The 23,128-nt window shown below is 38.6% G+C and overlaps 1 protein-coding gene across 1 annotated transcript in view; it reads left to right on the plus strand.

Annotated features, from left to right (window-relative positions):
- LOC146003739 (neuropeptide CCHamide-1 receptor-like) overlaps positions 1-23,128 on the plus strand; it is a 353,803-nt gene that overhangs the window by 68,028 nt on the left and 262,647 nt on the right. The window contains exon 3 of the mRNA XM_083142134.1: positions 1,449-1,499. The gene's annotated coding sequence lies outside the window, so the exon portion shown is untranslated. The remainder of the gene's footprint in view (positions 1-1,448; positions 1,500-23,128) is intronic.

A 23,128-nucleotide genomic window follows, 5' to 3' on the forward strand; every position in this document is an offset into this window, starting at 1 on the left:
TTCATTATCAAACCATGGCTTACTTTTCCTCGGTTTATGGTATCCTATACTTTCTTTAGCTGCTGATTCTATTGCATTACGTATGTGCTCCCAATTCTTATTTACGTCTGTTTCATTTATATTTTCATCATCATTTAAATCCTGCAAAACATCAAATCTATTTGACAGTTTAATTTGGTAAACTTTCTTAATTCTTTCATCAGTAAACTTTCCTGTATCAAATTTTATAACTTTTAGATTTTGTTGCTTATGATTTATCACTGAGAGTCTTTCATACATTTATATATATATATATATATATATATATATATATATATATATATATATACACCCTTAAAGTTGGTTTGTTATTATTATATGGTATGAGATTATCATACGAACTACTCTAAATATCGTGGTACGTTCATAAAATAATCGTGCGTCCATGTACACACAAACACACACATTCCTTTCGCTAAAATAAAATGTTTTTAACTTTTTACCTGCAAAAAGATGCCGGAACGCAGGGTTAATAAAAATCATGATTTTTTAAAATTTCAATCAATTTTTATTTAAAAAAAACTCGCTAAAATTTGCTTTCATGTTTTTTGGCACCATGCACATAAATATATGTTTTTATAGAAAGGCTTTTTTCTAGTGTTTGTTGAGTTTGTTAATGAAACTATAATAATTTCAGTACCCTTTCTTGCAGTGAATATAAAACATTTTGGATATACTATATAATTTTAACTTAAAATATTAACTTAAATATTTTTATAGTTTCTGTACCTGAATTTTTGAGAATTTTGTAAATTGTAGTTTTAAAAATATCACCTGCCATGTTTATTTACACTTTAATGATATTGACACTATTTATGGTTTAACGTGATTAGTATTTTGTATATTTTTCTACACAAAATGTTTGCTATTCTTGCCCATAAAATTATTGAATTTCAAATCAAGAGAAATCCTGTGTTTACATTTCCTTTCGTATGAGCTTCACAACATCACTACATATATTTTATTTCCTTTATTTTCCTATCTTAGAGCCAAATGAACACCATTAAATGATTACGAGATTAATGTACTTTCACCAAACGTGTTCCTTATATCTATAAAATCCTTACGTACATTGCTCTAAAAATTATTAATTTAGAGTGCTTTAAATCAGAGACTTTCTTCTTCTTCAAAAATATCACCTGATTTAAATGAGTCCACCGGGTCTACGGCGTATCGACGAGTACCGCCAAAAAAAGCACTGATTATTATTATTATTGGATCCAAGGTAGATATATAAATACAAGATCTATCACGTCTGTCATCTCAGGAAATTACATACTCATTTACATCTTAAACGAATGACAATGACTATATTATTTTTCTAAAATATCCGAAAAATGAGAATATTTGTGTAAGATTATAATTTTTGCCTTAGGATCTTCATTAAGCATCTGATTTTATCTTTTCAGATTTGTAAGGAACCTAGAAGAACACTAACCGAAGCCTACCTGTTGCCAGAAGTGAGTATATCTTTCTAATAATATATTTACATACATATAAGTGAATTTCTACTTGTCTCATAAGAACAACGCACGAGAGTCTCCGAAAGGGTTAATTTTCAGCGGGCGTTTCGTTTTAGCGGTCCTTAGCTTTCAACGGTCCTTTAGAACTATCTCTTCTTTAGATTGCAGAGCTTCTTTAGTTTTACCAGTACTTCACCTTTCATGGTTCTTTAATTCTCACGTTCCTTTATCTTTCAGGGATCCTTTAGTTTTCATCCGTAATTTAGTTATAGAACTCTTGATTTTCAACAGCCCTTTAGGTAGAACGGCATTTTGTTTTCAGCATTCATTTAGCTTTCAGCAGTTCGTTAATAATAATGTTCCTTTAGTTTTCAACCGTATTTTAGTTCGAGTGGATCTTTAGTTTTATCAATACTTTCTTTAAGCATTTTTTTTAGTTCTAGCCCTCCTTTAGTTTTACTAATACTTTAGCTCTCTACACTTTAGTTCTAGGGCTCCTTTAGTTTTACCAAGCTTTCAGCAATCCTTTAGTTTTACCAAGCTTTCAGCGATCTTTTAGTTTTACCAAGCTTTCAGCGATCCTTTACTTCTAACGGTGTTTTAGTTTTACCAATACATTAGCTTTCAGCAGGTCTTTAGTTCTAGCCCTCCTTTAGTTTTACTAATACTTTAGCTCTCTACACTTTAGTTCTAGGGCTCCTTTAGTTTTACCAAGCTTTCAGCAATCCTTTAGTTTTACCAAGCTTTCAGCAATCCTTTATTTCTTACGGTTTATTTTAGTTTTTACCAATACATTAGCTTTCAGCAGGTCTTTAGCTTTCCTTTAGTTTTTACGAATACATTAGCTTTCAGAATTGTTTTAGTTTTAAACGCTCCTCCAGTCTTTTATTGCTACACTAGTTTTTGGCTCTTCCACGGTTGTTCCATCCCACCATCAATCCTGTCCCGCATGTGTCTCCACGCCCATTGAAACTGAACTGAGAAATCGGAGATCCTAGCTACTCCATCTTGATCTTTGAAGAAATATTCCGTACGTGACTCGTGTATAAGTTATGTTCCAGGATGTTTTTTTTTTCCTCTTCCATTGCGAAACGGCCGCCACCTTCTTCTTTTTAAGGAGTACCGATCCTCGGAACAGGATACATCGGGAGGATGCTCCGAGGCGACGGGATGAATGCGAGGGCGTGACCGAGCTCCGAGAAGAGTTGTCGGAAGACAAACAAACTCGCAGCATCCGGAGAGGAACACCCCGCCGAGAAATTATCGCGTCGTTGGAGAACTTTGAAGCGAGCATCTGCTTTCTTACAGCGTCTTACCTGGAAGTTCAGTCACCGTGTTCTAATTTGAAGGATGTGTGTGTATGTCTTAACCACGCCACTTGCATGCCGGTGGAGTTTAAACACATTCTTGGCTGTTTGAACGATAAATTAGTTTCCTCAGGTTCAGCACTAACTATTGTAGATTCGGTTCCAAGAATTTCCCTCCCACTATACCTGTATATCCACTCCAATCGTCTTAGGTGTGATTCTGCGAAATTTTGTCGGAAAGTTTCCTACAACTTTTCTCACAAATATATGTAAATTTTAAACGAATCTCAACACTCTTCTTGCCGAAGAGGTGATCGTGTAGTGCTCCGAAGCGGGGACTACTAGGTTTGAACCCTGGGTGAGTTATAGACGTCATTGTTTTCTCCTGAAAGTTATCTCCCTCGCTCCAGACTTATTATCACAGATTATTTCTTTCGCTTCCTCCACATTCTCTCAGATTATTTCTGCTGGCCCCTCCATATTATTTCAGATTATCTCTTCCGGTCCCTCCTTATTCCTGCATATTGTCTCTGCTGGTCGCCCCTAGTTCCTGCATATTAGCTCTCCCCATTTCCTTCTTATTTTCTCATGTAATTTCACTCGGTCCCTCCTTATTCCTGCACATTATCTCTTTCGGTCCCTCCTTATTCCTGTAGATTATCTGTGCCGATCCCTCCTTATTCTTAGATTATCTCTTTCGGTTTCTCCTTATTCTCTCAGACTATCTATTTGGGCCCCTCCTTATTCATGCAGATTATCTGTGCCGATCCCTCCTTATTCTCAGATTACCTCCGTTGGCCCCTCTGTATTCCTGCAGATTATCTCTGCCAGTCTCCCCTTATTACTGAGATAATTTCTGCCGGTTCATTCTTTTTCCTGTAGATTATCTGTTCTGGAACCTACAGTGCCAACTGATGGAATTCTATCCCTCTCAGTTGTAGTCTTCGGCAAAAATATAAGGCCACTTGCGTTAGTATACTATAATTGTTCCGGACATCATTTTTATGTTACATTTGAAATACACGTCTGGACTCTCTAACTATTGGCCCTACCTTGGAACAGTTTTCAATGTGAACGTATATCACTCTAGTTGATTAATATCACTCGGCTACTTCTAAACGTTTGCAACTAAGGTATTGTGTACTATTACAACTCTAAGTTTCAACCGCAAGTGAGCGAAGATAGCGTGGGCGATGGAATCAGATGCTTGCAGTGTAAGCTGCCCCTGCGTTGTCAATATTTGCGGCATTCAGCAAATCTCGTCATCATTATTCAGTACCAAATCTTTGTATCATCACGAAGCCGTACACAGCGATAGCAAAGACGTAATACTGAACGATGTTGAAGTTTTTCGCAACGAAGCAATGGAGGGAAGTTATACATGTGGCAACGCAGGGGCACTGATTTAAATGCAAAGGGGAAACGAGGAGAGAAAGCATATGATTGTGCACTTATTTCGCGCGTTTGTTGAAGCTTTTATCATTTCTGCAGAGCTGAACGTGCAGTTCATTCACACTGTCATATTTATTTGGCAACAATTAACTTAAATCCCTACTAACATGATATGAGTTAGAATTTTCTATGTATACACTGTCCCGGGAATCTGTGAAGTAAGCGAACGAAAACGAGTGTGCGCGCAAGTCGTGACGCCAGGTGGCTCGACCAATGAACACGCGAGTGCATGAAGAGAGAAAATGTGGCTGGCGCTACCAGCTGTTACCAGCAGCACGCACAGCTTTGATCCTCTCACTCGCTTTCTCCACTTCTCTACCGTTATGCACGGCCTTCATTCGCAGATTCCAGGGACAGAGTATAGCTGGAGATACTCAAAGATCCAACATGGCGGCAACAATAGCCAACGGGTTCAATGTAACGAGTGATTGCCCTGGAGATAATCAATCAATTGTTACTAGCTTTTATTATAATGAAGATCAACCTCGATCCTATGTCGAGATTCATACGGGCTATGAAGAGATTCGTCACATGCTACTAAACGGATAAAGGGATTGTAAGGGGACATCTATCAACCTTTTTCTCAAGGGTTCAAGATACATACCGGGTGGAAGAAATTAAACTCACCCTACTCGAGCCCGTTCAAAGCAACGGATTTTGAAACAGATTTCTTCATTTTTACAGAAGAAACTACTTACGGAAATGAGTTTCTGTAGCATTTTGAAAGTTCGTGGAGGTATTTTCTCACCGTAGAATACTGCACAACAAGAAATTAGCACTTTTGATATAATAAACTTGCATTTTGTGCAAATCGACAACATTATGCCGTTGTTTCCATTATGTACCTGCAGATGGAGCGAGCGTCGAAAGTCACGCGGTCTCGCCAGTGTTTCCAACCATGCCTTTTTTACGAGAATATTTTTTTAATTTTTTTTAACTATGCTTACCTAACCTAACCCAACCTAACCTTGCCAGAAATGGTCCGTGGGGCTATCGTTAATGGTTTTAGGGGCTATCGTGAATGGTTTTGGGGGCTATCCGTCAATGGTTTTTGGGGCTATCCGTCAATGGTTCTTGGGGCTATCTTGAATGGTTTTTCGGGATATCCGTCAATGGTTTGTGATGACATAATGATCACGAAAGTAGGTATTTTTCGGTTAAGAAGGTTGAAACACTGCATATGCACTTCAAATCGACAAAACACAAGCACGACGCGCGATGATCCACAGCTGTGCGCGCCATATTGTATGTTCTGGAAGGGAAGAAAGGACCCATAATAATTATTCGTAATGTAAAAAATCGAAGTTATTTTCGTGTAAAAAGCATAATGGCACCTTGAACTATGTTCCGCAATAGACAATTGGTAAGTACGGACCATTTGAAACTGAAAATATTCGATAGAAATGTGTCTCCGATATAACAGACATTTACCCGGATTTCTTCTAAACTTGGTACAGAAACTATTGAAACAATAAAAAAAGCGAATGGTGATTAAAAAAAAGTTCCAATTTTCACCACTAGGTTGAAATGTGGCGCTGATCAAGATCAAGACTTATCATGGCAGGTTATGTTATTTCGAAGTTTGGACAACTTTGTTGTTTTAGATCGTACTGTGGCCTTATCTCCACGTCTTGGTTGAAATTCTTATTATTGTCGCTTCTATTGCTTTCCGCATGGCTGTCGTGTTACTTGGGCATGGGAATCTTGATACATTGTACAGTTATATTTCTATTGCCACGAATTCCCTTTGTACAAGGTAGTAGGGGCGATAGTTCTAATTTAATTTACTCCCAAAGTGACCACTTCGGTAAATATGCGATATGGCCCGAACACCTCTCACTCGTTTATTTCGTTAATTTTAGCATTGATACTTACCTATTCTGTATTGCGGAAGATTCCTTGAGGTGAAGTTATGCCTTTTTCCATAAAATATTGTCAACTTTTCATATTACGAGTCATTATTTGTATTCCTTGTTCCGCTTGGGTAACAGACAATATGGCGTGCACTCGTCATGGATCATAACGCGTCGTGCTTGTGTTTTGTCGATTTGGAGTAGGTATGCAGTGTTTCAACCTTCTTAACCGAAAAATACCTACTTTTGTGTTCATTATGTCATCACAAACGATTGACGGTAGCCCCAAAAACCATTCACGATAGCCCCACGGACCATTTCCGGCGATGTTAGGCTGGGTTGGGTTAGGTAAGCATAGTTAAAAAAAAGAAAAAAATTCTCGTAAGAAATAGGCACGTTTGGAAACACTGGTGAGACCGCGTGACTTTCGACGCTCGCGCCATCTGCAGGTACATAACGGCATAATGTCAGAAAATGCAAGTTCCTTACATAAAAAGTGATTATTTCTTGTTCTGCAGCATTCTATGGTGAAGTTTTCAGTTTCCGCGAAAGAAAATACCTCCAAGAACGTCGACAATGCTACTGAAACTGATTTCAGTAAGTAGTTTCTCCTGTAAATTTGAAGAAATCCGTTCGGGCGATATCGCATATTTACCGAGTTTTATGTAGTAAACTGTTAATTCACAGTAAATGAAATGTTCTGTTAAGGTAGAATAGACGGTCACCCATTCACGCCAGGGGACCCGGGTTCGAATCCTGGCTTAGGCATGGATGTTTGTGAGTGTCCATTCATCAATTTCATCATACCATCACTCATCCCCATCTTCGCAAATTTGCCGAAAGTGGCAGAAAAATGGAAGTAAAATAAAGCATATCAATCAATCATTAGATTACATTTATTTGATTTGTTTTTTTAATTAAGTCTCGGCATTTTGCAACGGCGAGAGGTTGGAATTCTGGGCGCAGCAACCTCACCACCATTATTCGACCATAAATACTACAGGCGAACGCGATCCAAGAAGATGCGCTGAAGCATCAACAAACCTGTTAATTTGAGTTATCTCGGAACGGCAGTATTCAATTTGCACCCTGTCAACGTGAAAAGCCCTCTGCAAGCTTAAAGGAATGGTAACGCGGTGGTAAAGTTGTCGTCTTGCAATAAAGGGATTCTCTGTTCGATACCCGGTGGATGCACGTGGTGTTTTCCACCCAACTGTAAATTTTAGGTCCAGTCAGTACAGCCTGTCTGTGCGCAAAGTGGACTTAAATAGAGACCCCAACCGGACAGAAGCCAGACACCTCACCGTAATAGCCTTTTTTAAAAGTAAATTAGATTTGTTTCCTTTTTGTTCGAGCCGTAGGCTGTACGCACTACATAGTTTTGAATTTTTCTACAATATTTTGTTACATTTTTTTATGCTGTCTCTTAATTTGTCCCCTATTTACACATTATTTTCCTCCCTCAACAGACCATACACTCCAGTCTTTCTTTCTTCCTTCTTCTTCGCTTCACTTCTCTTTTCCTTCACCAAAAACACTCCCTATTTCTCCAACCTTTCCACACTTGCTGCTCCTTGTTCCGCAACTAATTTGAGCGCTATTTCCTTTTCCAAACCGTTCAACAATTTGTCCTGCAGGGCGCGCGTTCCCGGACATGCAAACAAGTGATCCGGCCCGTCATTCCCCTTACATATTATAACTGTGTTGTTGGATAATAGAGAGTTTCTTCACCAAATATGTTTCAATGCTAGCACGTGTAATTTAAGAATAAGAAATTTATTGGTATATAATATCCCTAAAACTGAAAAGTACAAACAATCACCATTAATTAGAATGAGTAGTATGTATAATAGAATAACATCCACAAATCCAAATATTGATTTTAATCTTAACATTTTGGAATATAAAAATGCTATAACATCCACACTTAACAGAGATACTTTCACAAATGATTGATTATTTGTTGCATTTATTAATTATTGTAGAATATGTTCTTAATGTATCCCTATATCCACATAAATGTGTGTGTGTGTGTGTATATAATGTAAATATATTTATGTGGATAAGCTTAAGGATATGTGTCCATTAATATGTGTATATATTTATTTCATTATTGTTTCTATCCTATTATTGTCATATTTATTCTGCATATTCATGAGAAATGTGATAATATTGGTTGTGGTTATATGGATAATTCATGTGTGTTGTGTGTGTATATATATATTTGTGCGAGCACGTCATTACTCTACGTTATATAAGTGTGCTTATGTTACAGTTAATAACTATGTAATATGTATGCATGCTATTTAATCTCACTTATATTCATATTCACATTATTTATGTTATATTAATACCTCTGTAATTGGAGATATCCTTTCTCTGTAGAATGCAAATAAATAAATATTATACATTCATATGACCCTCTCTCTCTTTTCACCGCACTGTGTCTCCATCCCCCCCATCTCAGCCATACTACTCCCTCTCTTGCTTCATATAATTTGCTTGTCCCCATTCCCGGATGTCCCTTGCCTGGACGTGTAGTGATATTTTCGTTGCAGTTTCCATCATTATTTCTTGCCGGTCTATATCTTCTCGTCGCTGTTTAGCAGATAGATGTCAATGAATATGACTCACAGATTCAGAACCACGTATCATCAGCATATAATGAGGAAAGAGTTGATCACATTTCCAAGAATAACGTTGCAATATACTTCGGTGACACGATCAATTTTGACGAGCGGATGTCATTGTCAAATCGCTCTGAGCAGAAGACAATTGCTTCCGTTGTGTCCGAATCAATACTCACGTCGACGCAGCTAGCACGCATCTTAATTCCGAGAGATCGTCTGGTCTGCACTGTACGCACTAGCCACGGGTATGTTTTATGGAAGTAAGGGTAGCCAGTGCGAGAGACCTTTTAATGGTTTTACTAAGTGTGCCTTGAGATTAATATGCGTGGGTTGATGTGTTAACAGATGATAAAATCAGTTTTAGTGTTCCTTATCGCCATGAATTTCGATTCAGATACGATTACACAGGGACATTTACACACCAAAAGAAGTTGTGAATGAAGGTTATAAATATTTTGTTCTGCTGTACATTATAATCACTGATGTACACTCTTGTGTAATGTAGCTTACGCTGTTTTCCACATGCTTGCACGGTCTTGCCAGTTTTCTTTTTACTAGCATCCTTCTAATTCTTCTCAGCCCTAAACCGCTAACTTCTGTGGCGGAGTGGTTAGCGTAGCTAACGTTCTGGTTACGACGCCAGAGTTCCTAGGTTAGAATCTCGCCTTGGCATGCGTGTTCTTTGTGAGTGTTCGTGCATCAGTTTCATCATATCATTTATCATCGCGATTAGCCAACAATAGTAGAAACGCAAGTAATATAAACCAAATCAATCTAAGATGAATTGTCTACCTTGTTCCCCGATTTATTCCAAGCTCATACGTGCACGTAGCCTAACTTTCCATCAGTCATTTAACACTCTCTTAACACTTAGCTGAACTTTCCATCGCTCTTGTAACAGGTAGCCTAACTTTCCATCAATGTCTTAACACCTAGCACCGATTTTTTAACACTTAGCTTAACTTTCCATCAATGTCTTAACACCTAGCCTTGTTTCCATCGATCTTTTAACACGCAGCTTAACTTTCCATGTTTTTTTAACACGCAGCTTAACTTTCCATCGATCTTTTAACACGCAGCTTAACTTTCCATCAATCTTTTAACACATAGCCTAACATTCCATTTATCTTTTAACACATAGAATAACATTCCATCGATATTTTAACACTTAACTGAATTTTCCATCGATCTTTAACCTAGCGAAGCTTTTCTCTTACCTAATTAACTCCCCATCGATTTCCACAGATATTTGCCGGCAGGTTTTTCTAATTCTTAGTTATTATTTTAGAAAGATGGTTAGTATTATTTACGACAGATATGTTTCTACGGGAAATTTAACGCTGTTACAATTCGCAAGATTTGTTTTTCACCTTCATGGCACAAGAAAACGCGGCAACGGATGAACCAAACAAACATTGTTGCTGAATCAGGTTGGATGCGTGAGTCACATGCGCACGCCTACGTCAAATAATTTGGCGGGAAGCATACCACACGCAGTGTATTCGTTTTACTATCACTTACCCACTATTTCCACAATGGTTTGTTTTACTTGTAATTGTTGAGGAGATATCAACATTTCCACCAGCACCTCTTCAATAAATTGGCTCCAAGAAGTGCTACGTATTACTTCCACAACATTTCATCCCTTACTAATCTCCAGAGAAAGTTTCCACTTCAGAAACTGTTCCCCAGAGCGGGATGCGACTATTCCAACATGTCTTTGCTTCTCTCGGCTCCCACGTGGACGCTTGGCTGGATCCAGGAAATACACGTTTCTCTTCCCACGGCGCACCAGAGGAATTGTGCTGTAATCTCCAGGCAAATGTTTTACGCCCAAGATATCAGATTCTCCCTCCGTGAGTGCGCGGACTGTTAATTTGGCGCTGGTCCCAGGCGGCCCCTTGCATCCTCCAAGGTTCTTTCGACACGGTGTTGAGGTTAAGGAACAACAGCTGCGAACTGTCCAAGGTTAAAGACTGGTCCTTGTGAGATTAGGCTTTGACGAAATGTCCGTCAGTACAATGACATGACTAGTATATTGTATGACTGCAAATATAATGAGGCGAATGTGCATGGGAACGAGTAGGGAAGGTTCCAAGAGGAGGGAAAGTTCCTGTAGTGTCATATATGCTGAAAATTGGGGGGCATTATGTTGACTGGTTTTCCAGAAGGGGGGAGACAGAAAGAGAACCGAGAGACAGGTGTGGAAAGAATGTCAAGGGAGCGAGTGGAGACAAAGAAACTGGAGGGAAAAAGAAGATAAATGAAAGGAAGTAGAAGGAAGATAGTTAAGGGAGAAGTAAGATACATAGAAGACAGTAAGAAGGAAGAAGATAAACTGAGGATGAAATTGAGGAGGCAGAAGATAAATAGAAGAAGAAATTAAGGAAGAAGGTAAATCGAAGAAGAAATGGAAGAAAATGTAAGTGGAAGAAGAAATGGAAGAAAAATGAGGAAGATGATAAACGGAAGATTGATTGATTGATTGATTTGGTGTTTGAAGTCCACTTTATGCACAGTAAAGCTAATCGGGACTGGACCTACAGTTTAAAGTGGGATCCGAACAACCATGTGCCTCCATCAACGATAAATTGAAGAAGAAGGTAAGATGAAAATTAAATTAGGAAGAAGATAGGTAGAAGAAGAAATTGAGGAAAAAGATAATTGCAAGAAGAAATTGAGGAGAAGGAGGAAGATAAATGGAAGAAGAAATTATTGAAGAAGAGGATAAATGAAAGAAAAAATTGAAGAAGAATATGATAAGTGGAAGAAATAATTTAGGAAAGAAAAAGATAAGTGGAAGCAGAAATTCAAGAAGAACGTAAGTGTAAGAAGAAATTAAGGAAGAACATAAGTGGAAGAAAAAATAAGGAAGAAGATAGGTGGAAGAACAAATTAAAGAAGAAGATAAGTGGAAGAACAAATTTAAATGGAGGAGGAAGATAAATGGAAGAAAATAGGAAGGAAGAAGAAAAGTGAATGAAGAGGAACCAATAAAGTGAGAAAGATAGGAAGAATGCTAAAAGAAGCTACCAAGAGAGAGAGAGGAGTTGCAGCTAGATTATGGGAGAAAACAAGGCAGAAAAGAATAGATTAAATATAATCAGAGGAGCAAGCAACGAAAAGGAGTAATCAAATAGAAATACAGTTTTAAGACTCAGGACAAAAGGTAAAAGTTTGGAGAAAGATATCAAAAGCAGAAGGGGAAAATCGATATAGATAAAAGATGGAATGAATGAACTGACATGTTTTCCTTACTCCAAGAGGGGTGCAGCGACCCCCACTTGACCCTATCTACAGCCAGCGATGGCAACTTACATGGGCGTGCCTGGCGGTGGAAACAGGGCTACAACTCACCTGTGAAAGTCTTATTTTCAAGTTAAATAACAATTACATGCATGCGGCTTCAGTTTCAGTAACATTAATTCCTAAACCTACATGCTGGCCTCTATGACGTCGCACAAGAAATTAGAATCATCTTGCCCTCACTGTCGCATGCTTGTCGTTTCGTTCCAGTATCGGTTGAAAGGTTCCAACCACGTGTCTCACGGTCGCATACTACATGTTGCCTCAGTGGACTTGGACTTTCGAACAGGTCTACATTATTAGCAGGGTCCGTTAGCGTCAAAGTTTCGTCTCATCGTTAGAGACCTAATTAGATTATCAAACTTTCCACCCCAGTCGATGCCAAACTCATAATTCCCCCAGCGTGGAGATGAGTCACGTATTTCTTGTACAGTCATCAATAATAATCAGAGATGCCTCGAAAGGATCATTATACAATGTCCAATGTCTTTCAATCCGTCCGCTTGGAGCAGTACGGTCAACGAATTTAGTAGCATTGTGTAATTTATACAGCGCAATTTTAATGTACTAAATTTAATGTTTTGTAAAATTAATTAGAAAATATACACTTTCACTAACAAGGGAGGTTATCTAAGTGTCCACCTCCGATTTCCATGAAACTTGGCAGGTGTATAAAGGGGCCGAAAGGATGAAATGCGTGTTTTTTGTTTCAGCTGAAAAAAATGTTTTAGGGGGCAAACCCCCTCAAATGTCAAAATGAGGACAAATTGACGTGGAGATCTGACCCCTGTGTCTCCCTCCGATTTCTCTGAAACTTGGCAGGTGTATAGAGGGGCCCAATGGAAGAAATACGTGTTTTTTTGTTTCAGCTAAAAAAACTGTTTTAGGGGGCAAACCTCCACAAATGTCAAGATAAGGACAAATTGACGTGGGGATCTTACCCCTGTGTCCCCCTCTGATTTCAATTAAATTTGGCAGGTGTATAGAGGGGCCCTATGCCCCCTGTTTCTTCCTATGCCATATTTACGTGGTTTCGGGGTCAGATCCCCACTTCAATTTCTCCTCAACTTGACATTTGAGCGGGGGGGGGGGGGGTTGCTCCCTAAAACAGTTTCTTAGCTGAAACACAAAAACACGTACTTCTTCCTTTGGGCCCCTCTATACACCTGCCAAGTTTCATGCAAATCGGAGGGGGACACTTAGATAACCTCCTAGTAATAAGAATTAAAGGAACTACTAGAAAATTCTACTTAAAAACAATCGAATGATATCGACCTAACTGCACCTCGAACAAAAACCCTGTGTATAGTACCGACTTGAGGTACTGTTAAATGACGTGAGTGTACCTGGAATTTGCAGGTTACTTCTATTCCGGTTAGCCAGTAAAATACACGAGTGATTATAATTATCACGTAAGTGAAGGGAAGATTATAGTTTGTACTAGGGCTGTGCAGCTTATTATTCCACCCATTTTTTAACACGTAACTTAACTTCCCATCAGTCTCTTAACACGTAGCTTAGCTTTCCATAGATCTTTTAAAACGTAGCTTAACTTTCCACTCATCTTTTAACACCTAGCTTAACTTTCCACCCATCTTTTAACACGTAGTTTAACTTTCCACCCATCTTTTTACACGTAGCTTAACTTTCCACACATCTTTTAACACGTAGCCTAACTATCCATTCAAGTTTTAAAACCTGACATTCCATCAATCTTTTAACACGTAGTCTAACTTTCCGGCCTCCCAGATGACACAGTGGTAGCGTCGTCGCCTTATAATCAAGGGGTCCCGGTGTAACGGGGAATTTGGACTCCGTAGAAAAGTGAATGTACAGTCAATTCTCTACAGAGAAAAATGATTGCCCTTATCAGTTCCCGTCAATTAAGCAGGGGGTAAAATATCCCCGTAGAAAAATGACTGCCTCCCAATTCCCAATTAAAAAAGGGGGTACAAATTCCCCGTAGAAAAGTGACTGCCCAATTAAATCCTGCTTATATTAGGAGGAGGTACAATTTCCCCGTAGAAAAGTGACTGCCCCCTTATATCCTGCTTATATTAGGAGGGGGTACAATTTCCCCGTAGAAAAGTGACTGCCCTATTAAATCCTGCTAATATTAGAAGGGGGTACAATTTCCCCGTAGAAAAGTGACTGCCCCTTATATCCTGCTTATATTAGGAGGGGGTACAAATTCCCCGTAGGAAAGTGACTGCCCCTTTAAATCCTGCTTATATTAAGAGGGGGTATAATTTCCCCGTAGAAAAGTGACTGCCCTATTAAATCATGCTAATATGAGAAGGGGGTACAATTTCCCCGTAGAAAAGTGACTGCCCCCTTATATCCTGCTTATATTAGGAGGGGGTACAAATTCCCCGTAGAAAAGTGACTGCCCCTTAAATCCTGCTTATATTAGGAGGGGGTATAATTTACCCGTAGAAAAGTGACTGCCTTATTAAATCCTGCTAATATGAGGAGGGGGTACAATTTCCCCGTAGAAAAGTGACTGCCCCCTTATATCCTGCTTATATTAGGAGGGGGTACAAATTCCCCGTAGAAAAGTGACTACCCCTTAAAGCCTGCTTATATTAGGAGGGGGTATAATTTCCCCGTAGAAAAGTGACTGCCCTATTAAATCCTGCTAATATGAGGAGGGGGTACAATTTCCCCGTAGAAAAGTGACTGCCCTATTAAGTCCTGCTAATATGAGAAGGGGGTACAATTTCCCCGTAGAAAAGTGACTGCCCCCTTATATCCTGCTTATATTAGGAGGGGGTACAAATTCCCCGTAGAAAAGTGACTGCCCCTTAAATCCTGCTTATATTAGGAGGGGGTACAATTTCCCCGTAGAAAAGTGACTGCCCTATTAAATCCTGCTTATATTAGGAGGGGGTATAATTTCCCCGTAGAAAAGTGACTGCCCTATTAAATCCTGCTAATATCAGAAGGGGGTACAATTTCCCCGTAGAAAAGTGACTGCCCCCTTATATCCTGCTTATATTAGGAGGGGGTACAAATTCCCCGTAGAAAAGTGACTGCCCCTTAAATCCTGCTTATATTAGGAGGGGGTATAATTTCCCCGTAGAAAAGTGACTGCCCTATTAAATCCTGCTTATATTAGGAGGGGGTATAATTTCCCCGTAGAAAAGTGACTGCCCTATTAAATCCTGCTTATATTAAGAGGGGGTATAATTTCCCCGTAGAAAAGTGACTGCCCTATTAAATCCTGCTAATATGAGGAGGGGGTACAATTTCCCGGTAGAAAAGTGACTGCCCCCTTATATCCTGCTTATATTAGGAGGGGGTATAATTTCCCCGTAGAAAAGTGACTGCCCTATTAAATCCTGCTTATATTAAGAGGGGGTACAATTTCCCCTTAGAAAAGTGACTGCCCTATTAAATCCTGCTAATATGAGGAGGGGGTACAATTTCCCGGTAGAAAAGTGACTGCCCTATTAAATCCTGCTTATTTTAGGAGGGGGTATAATTTCCCCGTAGAAAAGTGACTGCCCCTTTAAATCCTGCTTATATTAGGAGGGGGTATAATTTCCCCGTAGAAAAGTGACTGCCCTATTAAATCCTGCTAATATGAGGAGGGGGTATAATTTCCCCGTAGAAAAGTGACTGCCCAATTAAATCCTGCTAATATGAGAAGGGGGGTACAATTTCCCCGTAGAAAAGTGACTGCCCTATTAAATCCTGCTAATATGAGAAGGGGGTACAATTTCCCCGTAGAAAAGTGACTGCCCCTTTAAATCCTGCTTATATTAGGAGAGGGTATAATTTCCCCGTAGAAAAGTGACTGCCCTATTAAATCCTGCTAATATGAGGAGGGGGTACAATTTCCCCGTAGAAAAGTGATTGCCCTATTAAATCCTGCTAATATGAGAAGGGGTACAATTTCCCCGTAGAAAAGTGACTGCCCTATTAAATCCTGCTTATATTAGGAGTGGGTATAATTTCCCCGTAGAAAAGTGACTGCTCTATTAAATCCTGCTTATATTAGGAGGGGGTATAATTTCCCCGTACAAAAGTGACTGCCCCTTTAAATCCTGCTTATATTAAGAGGGGGTATAATTTCCCCGTGGCAAAGTGACTGCCCCTTTAAATCCTGCTTATTTTAGGAGGGGGTATAATTTCCCCGTAGAAAAGTGACTGCCCTATTAAATCCTGCTAATATGAGGAGGGGGTACAATTTCCCCGTAGAAAAGTGACTGCCCTATTAAATCCTGCTAATATGAGAAGGGGGTACAATTTCCCCGTAGAAAAGTGACTGCCCTATTAAATCCTGCTTATATTAGGAGTGGGTATAATTTCCCCGTAGAAAAGTGACTGCCCCCTTATATCCTGCTTATATTAGGAGGGGGTACAAATTCCCCGTAGAAAAGTGACTGCCCCTTAAATCCTGCTTATATTAGGAGGGGGTATAATTTCCCCGTAGAAAAGTGACTGCCCCTTTAAATCCTGCTTATATTAGGAGGGGGTATAATTTCCCCGTAGAAAAGTGACTGCCCTATTAAATCCTGCTTATATTAAGAGGGGGTTAATTTCCCCGTAGAAAAGTGACCGCCCCCTTATATCCTGCTTATATTAGGAGGGGGTACAAATTCCCCGTAGAAAAGTGACTGCCCCTTAATTCCTGCTTATATTAGGAGGGGGTATAATTTCCCCGTAGAAAAGTGACTGCCCTATTAAATCCTGCTTATATTAGGAAGGGGTATAATTTCCCCGTAGAAAAGTGACTGCCCTATTAAATCCTGCTTATATTAAGAGGGGGTATAATTTCCCCGTAGAAAAGTGACTCCCCTATTAAATCCTGCTAATATCAGAAGGGGGTACAATTTCTCCGTAGAAAAGTGACTGCCCCCTTATATCCTGCTTATATTAGGATTGGGTACAAATTCCCCGTAGAAACGTGACTGCCCCTTAAATCCTGCTTATTTTAGGAGGGGGTATAATTTCCCCGTAGAAAAGTGACTGCCCCTTTAAATCCTGCTTGTATTAAGAGGGGGTATAATTTCCCCGTAGAAAAGTGACTGCCCTATTAAATCCTGCTTATATTAGGAGGGGGTATAATTTCCCCGTAGAAAAGTGACTGCCCCTTAAATCCTGCTTATATTAGGAGGGGGTACAATTTCCCGTAGAAAAGTGACTGCCCCTTAAATCCTGCTTATATTAGGAGGGGGTACAATTTCCCCGTAGAAAAGTGACTACCCCTTAAATCCTGCTAATATTAAGAGGGGGTACAAATTCCCCGTAGAAAAGTGACTGCCCCCTTAAATTCTGCTTATATTAGGAGGGTGTATAATTTCCCCGTAGAAAAGTGACTGCCCCCTTAAATCCTGCGTATATTAAGAGGGGGTATAATTTCCCCGTAGAAAAGTGACTGCCCCCTTGAATCCTGCTAATATTAGGAGGGGGTACAAATTCCCCGTAGAAAAGTTAATGTCCTAATAATTAGTTCTTACATGAGAAATTGCATACAAAATGCTACGGAGAAAAGTTGCTGCTTACTTAATTTACTTCACAAAACAGTAGGGAAATTAGATGTACTATATTTTCGTATAAAGCCTTTATAACTCTGGTACCTGGCTCATCATTGACTTAATTATTACGTACAACTTTCTCATTTGAATGTTCATCAAAACATTTGAATGAGTCTACCATTTGAGTAGGGTGATAAAGGTGTCCTGGGTTCAATACCCGGTGGAGGCACATAGTAATTCGGATCCAACTTTAAACTGTGGGTCCATTCTTGATTAGACTTACTGTGCATAAATTAAAACGCTAACTCAATCAATCCATCAATCAAGACATTTGAATTGCATTTTCTTGAAACATTTTGGACAACAAATTTGTACACAATGTGTGTGTGTGTACTGTCACAAATAAATAGGTTTCTCATCATAAAAATACTTCTTATATAATCTATGCATAACTAACAAAAAGTAAAACACTTTGTCCCTTGTGGTAATTATATTTATTTGAAAAGCACGACGAGAGCCCGTAGAAGCGATATTTTAACATGGAAATATTTTATAACTTGTAAAATATAATTGAAAGTGGTTGCTTCCACATATCCGTAGTAACTCTCGAATTTAAAAATTACATTGATGCATTTTATGATAGAATCTTTGATCAATTTTTAAAATAATCGAATACACACGTTATTCGTGTTATGAGGTTGATAAATCATAATTTTGTTACACAGAAACATATATTACATATAAACATACTTACACACACCAACATATTTATGTACACACTAATCATATTTTCATAGGAACAAATAACAAGATACATCTACACACAGACTATAGTTTTAATTGTAACATTTTGATCAGAATCAATACGATTCAGAAACACCAGGAGTACACAAGTCAAATAAAACAATTGTTTTAACTTCAAAAAAATTGAACAAAAAAAATAATATACAATTCATATAGCATGAGAATTATGATTTATCACTTTTCACTAAATATGTATTTCAATAATGCTGTAGTGCATTTTAATATAATATGTGATGTATTTCAATTTATACAAAAACTTTATCAAATACAGACATTTATAATTTCGTTGTGGTTTGCAACTAACCTATTACATATTATTCACCATGTTTAACACATGAAGGAGTCAGTGGATGATATTCTTAAGCCACATGTTTGATTTTTATGTTGTTGTTGTTGAACATACCATCATGCACAATAAGCAACCCACTGTCCAAAAAGTGCGAGACATTGTCATATTTCTTATCGAATGGCAATATAATATGTACATCACTGAAGTTTTTGGCTCTCCAACCAGGTGGTCATCTGTGTAGTGATATAGTCATAAGCCACACTTTCCCGCTACGTAGGCTGTACATGCACCGTTAGAAAACATGGATTTTGGAGACAATAATGAAGGAAGTGACGAGTCACATCTTTTTGATAGTAATAGTGGAAATTTCTGGCACCCGTCAGCTAGCAGTTCAGTGTGGAACTCATCCTTCTGTACGTGTAATTATGAAATAGAGTTGTGGTTATGTTCGCTGTGGCTTGTGACTATCCGTTGAAAGTTTATATGCTGCATAAAACATTGATTACTACAATCCTCTGATCACATTAACTAAATATAAAGTATATTTTCTTTCAAGCTAGTAAATATCTATGTCAAACGTGATTAATTAAGGCAGACGTCCCATTAACTTGAGCCGACCAGCTGAAGCATTGCCACAAAAAATCCACACTTTCAAGGAAAAGGCAGCTGAATCGCCCACGATAGAACAGAGAGAAAGCAAAATGGAGACGTAATAGCGGATGCCAATAAGTACCCGATAAAACAAAGAGTACGGGACATGCTGTTAGTTTAAGACATTCCTTCGCTTGTTCCAAGAAATGTACGACAAAATGCTGAGAGAGTATGTAATATCTGCATTCATCTTGAGACCAGGCAGCCATAAGCTTAGCATTCTGTTCATTAAAATCACCCAGGTCTCAAGATGAATGCAGATATTACATACTCTCTCAGCATTTTGTCGTACATTTCTTGGAACAAGCGAAGGAATGTCTTAAACTAACAGCATGTCCCGTACTCTTTGTTTTATCGGGTACTTATTGGCATCCGCTATTACGTCTCCATTTTGCTTTCTCTCTGTTCTATCGTGGGCGATTCAGCTGCCTTTTCCTTGAAAGTGTGGATTTTTGTGGCAATGCTTCAGCTGGTCGGCTCAAGTTAATGGGACGTCTGCCTTAATTAATCACGTTTGACATAGATATTTACTAGCTTGAAAGAAAATATACTTTATATTTAGTTAATGTGATCAGAGGATTGTAGTAATCAATGTTTTATGCAGCATATAAACTTTCAACGGATAGTCACAAGCCACAGCGAACATAACCACAACTCTATTTCATAATTACACGTACAGAAGGATGAGTTCCACACTGAACTGCTAGCTGACGGGTGCCAGAAATTTCCACTATTACTATCAAAAAGATGTGACTCGTCACTTCCTTCATTATTGTCTCCAAAATCCATGTTTTCTAACGGTGCATGTACAGCCTACGTAGCGGGAAAGTGTGGCTTATGACTATATCACTACACAGATGACCACCTGGTTGGAGAGCCAAAAACTTCAGTGATGTACATATTATATTGCCATTCGATAAGAAATATGACAATGTCTCGCACTTTTTGGACAGTGGGTTGCTTATTGTGCATGATGGTATGTTCAACAACAACAACATAAAAATCAAACATGTGGCTTAAGAATATCATCCACTGACTCCTTCATGTGTTAAACATGGTGAATAATATGTAATAGGTTAGTTGCAAACCACAACGAAATTATAAATGTCTGTATTTGATAAAGTTTTTGTATAAATTGAAATACATCACATATTATATTAAAATGCACTACAGCATTATTGAAATACATATTTAGTGAAAAGTGATAAATCATAATTCTCATGCTATATGCATTGTATATTATTTTTTTTGTTCAATTTTTTTGAAGTTAAAACAATTGTTTTATTTGACTTGTGTACTCCTGGTGTTTCTGAATCGTATTGATTCTGATCAAAATGTTACAATTAAAACTATAGTCTGTGTGTAGATGTATCTTGTTATTTGTTCCTATGAAAATATGATTAGTGTGTACATAAATATGTTGGTGTGTGTAAGTATGTTTATATGTAATATATGTTTCTGTGTAACAAAATTATGATTTATCAACCTCATAACACGAATAACGTGTGTATTCGATTATTTTAAAAATTGATCAAAGATTCTATCATAAAATGCATCAATGTAATTTTTAAATTCGAGAGTTACTACGGATATGTGGAAGCAACCACTTTCAATTATATTTTACAAGTTATAAAATATTTCCATGTTAAAATATCGCTTCTACGGGCTCTCGTCGTGCTTTTCAAATAAATATAATTACCACAAGGGACAAAGTGTTTTACTTTTTGTTAGTTATGCATAGATTATATAAGAAGTATTTTTATGATGAGAAACCTATTTATTTGTGACAGTACACACACACACATTGTGTACAAATTTGTTGTCCAAAATGTTTCAAGAAAATGCAATTCAAATGTCTTGATTGATGGATTGATTGAGTTAGCGTTTTAATTTATGCACAGTAAGTCTAATCAAGAATGGACCCACAGTTTAAAGTTGGATCCGAATTACTATGTGCCTCCACCGGGTATTGAACCCAGGACACCTTTATCACCCTACTCAAATGGTAGACTCATTCAAATGTTTTGATGAACATTCAAATGAGAAAGTTGTACGTAATAATTAAGTCAATGATGAGCCAGGTACCAGAGTTATAAAGGCTTTATACGAAAATATAGTACATCTAATTTCCCTACTGTTTTGTGAAGTAAATTAAGTAAGCAGCAACTTTTCTCCGTAGCATTTTGTATGCAATTTCTCATGTAAGAACTAATTATTAGGACATTAACTTTTCTACGGGGAATTTGTACCCCCTCCTAATATTAGCAGGATTCAAGGGGGCAGTCACTTTTCTACGGGGAAATTATACCCCCTCTTAATATACGCAGGATTTAAGGGGGCAGTCACTTTTCTACGGGGAAATTATACACCCTCCTAATATAAGCAGAATTTAAGGGGGCAGTCACTTTTCTACGGGGAAATTATACACCCTCTTAATATTAGCAGGATTTAAGGGGGCAGTCACTTTTCTACGGGGAAATTGTACCCCCTCCTAATATAAGCAGGATTTAAGGGGACAGTCACTTTTCTACGGGGAAATTATACCCCCTCCTAATATTAGCCGGATTTAAGGGGGCAGTCACTTTTCTGCGGGGAATTTGTACCCCCTCCTAATATATGCAGGATTCAAGGGGGCAGTCATTTTTCTACGGGGAAATTATACCCCCTCCTAATATAAGCAGGATTCAAGGGGGCAGTCACTTTTCTACGGGGAAATTGTACCCCCCTTCTCATATTAGCAGGATTAAATAGGGCAGTCACTTTTCTACGGGGAAATTATACCCCCTCCTAATATAAGCAGGATTTAATAGGGCAGTCACTTTTCTACGGGGGAATTATACGCCCTCCTAATATAAGCAGGATTTAAGGGGGCAGTCACTTTTCTACGGGGAAATTATACCCCCTCCTAATATAAGCAGGATTTAAGGGGCAGTCACTTTTCTACGGGGAATTTGTACCCCCTCCTAATATAAGCAGGATATAAGGGGGCAGTCACTTTTCTACGGGGAAATTGTACCCCCTTCTGATATTAGCAGGATTTAATAGGGCAGTAACTTTTCTACGGGGAAATTATACCCCCTCCTAATATAAGCAGGATTTAATAGGGCAGTCACTTTTCTACGGGGAAATTGTACCCCCTCCTAATATAAGCAGGATTTAAGGGGCAGTCACTTTTCTACGGGGAATTTGTACCCCCTCCTAATATAAGCAGGATATAAGGGGGCAGTCACTTTTCTACGGGGAAATTGTACCCCCTTCTCATATTAGCAGGATTTAATAGGGCAGTCACTTTTCTACGGGGAAATTGTACCCCCTCCTCATATTAGCAGGATTTAAAAGGGCAGTCACTTTTCTACGGGGAAATTATACCCCCTCCTAATATAAGCAGGCTTTAAGGGGCAGTCACTTTTCTACGGGGAATTTGTACCCCCTCCTAATATAAGCAGGATATAAGGGGGCAGTCACTTTTCTATGGGGAAATTGTACCCCCTTCTAATATTAGCAGGATTTAATAGGGCAGTCACTTTTCTACGGGGAAATTGTACCCCCTCCTAATATAAGCAGGATATAAGGGGGCAGTCACTTTTCTACGGGGAAATTGTACCCCCTCCTAATATAAGCAGTATTTAAGGGGGCAGTCACTTTTCTACGGGGAGATTGTACCTCCTCCTAATATAAGCAGGATTTAATTGGGCAGTCACTTTTCTACGGGGAATTTGTACCCCCTTTTTTAATTGGGAATTGAGAGGCAGTCATTTTTCTACGGGGATATTTTACCCCCTGCTTAATTGACGGGAACTGATAAGGGCAGTCATTTTTCTCTGTAGTGAATTGACTGTACAGTCATTTTT

This window comes from Lepisma saccharinum, chromosome 20, assembly GCF_977018435.1.
Source record: "Lepisma saccharinum chromosome 20, izLepSacc3.1, whole genome shotgun sequence".
Lineage (NCBI taxonomy): Eukaryota > Metazoa > Arthropoda > Insecta > Zygentoma > Lepismatidae > Lepisma > Lepisma saccharinum.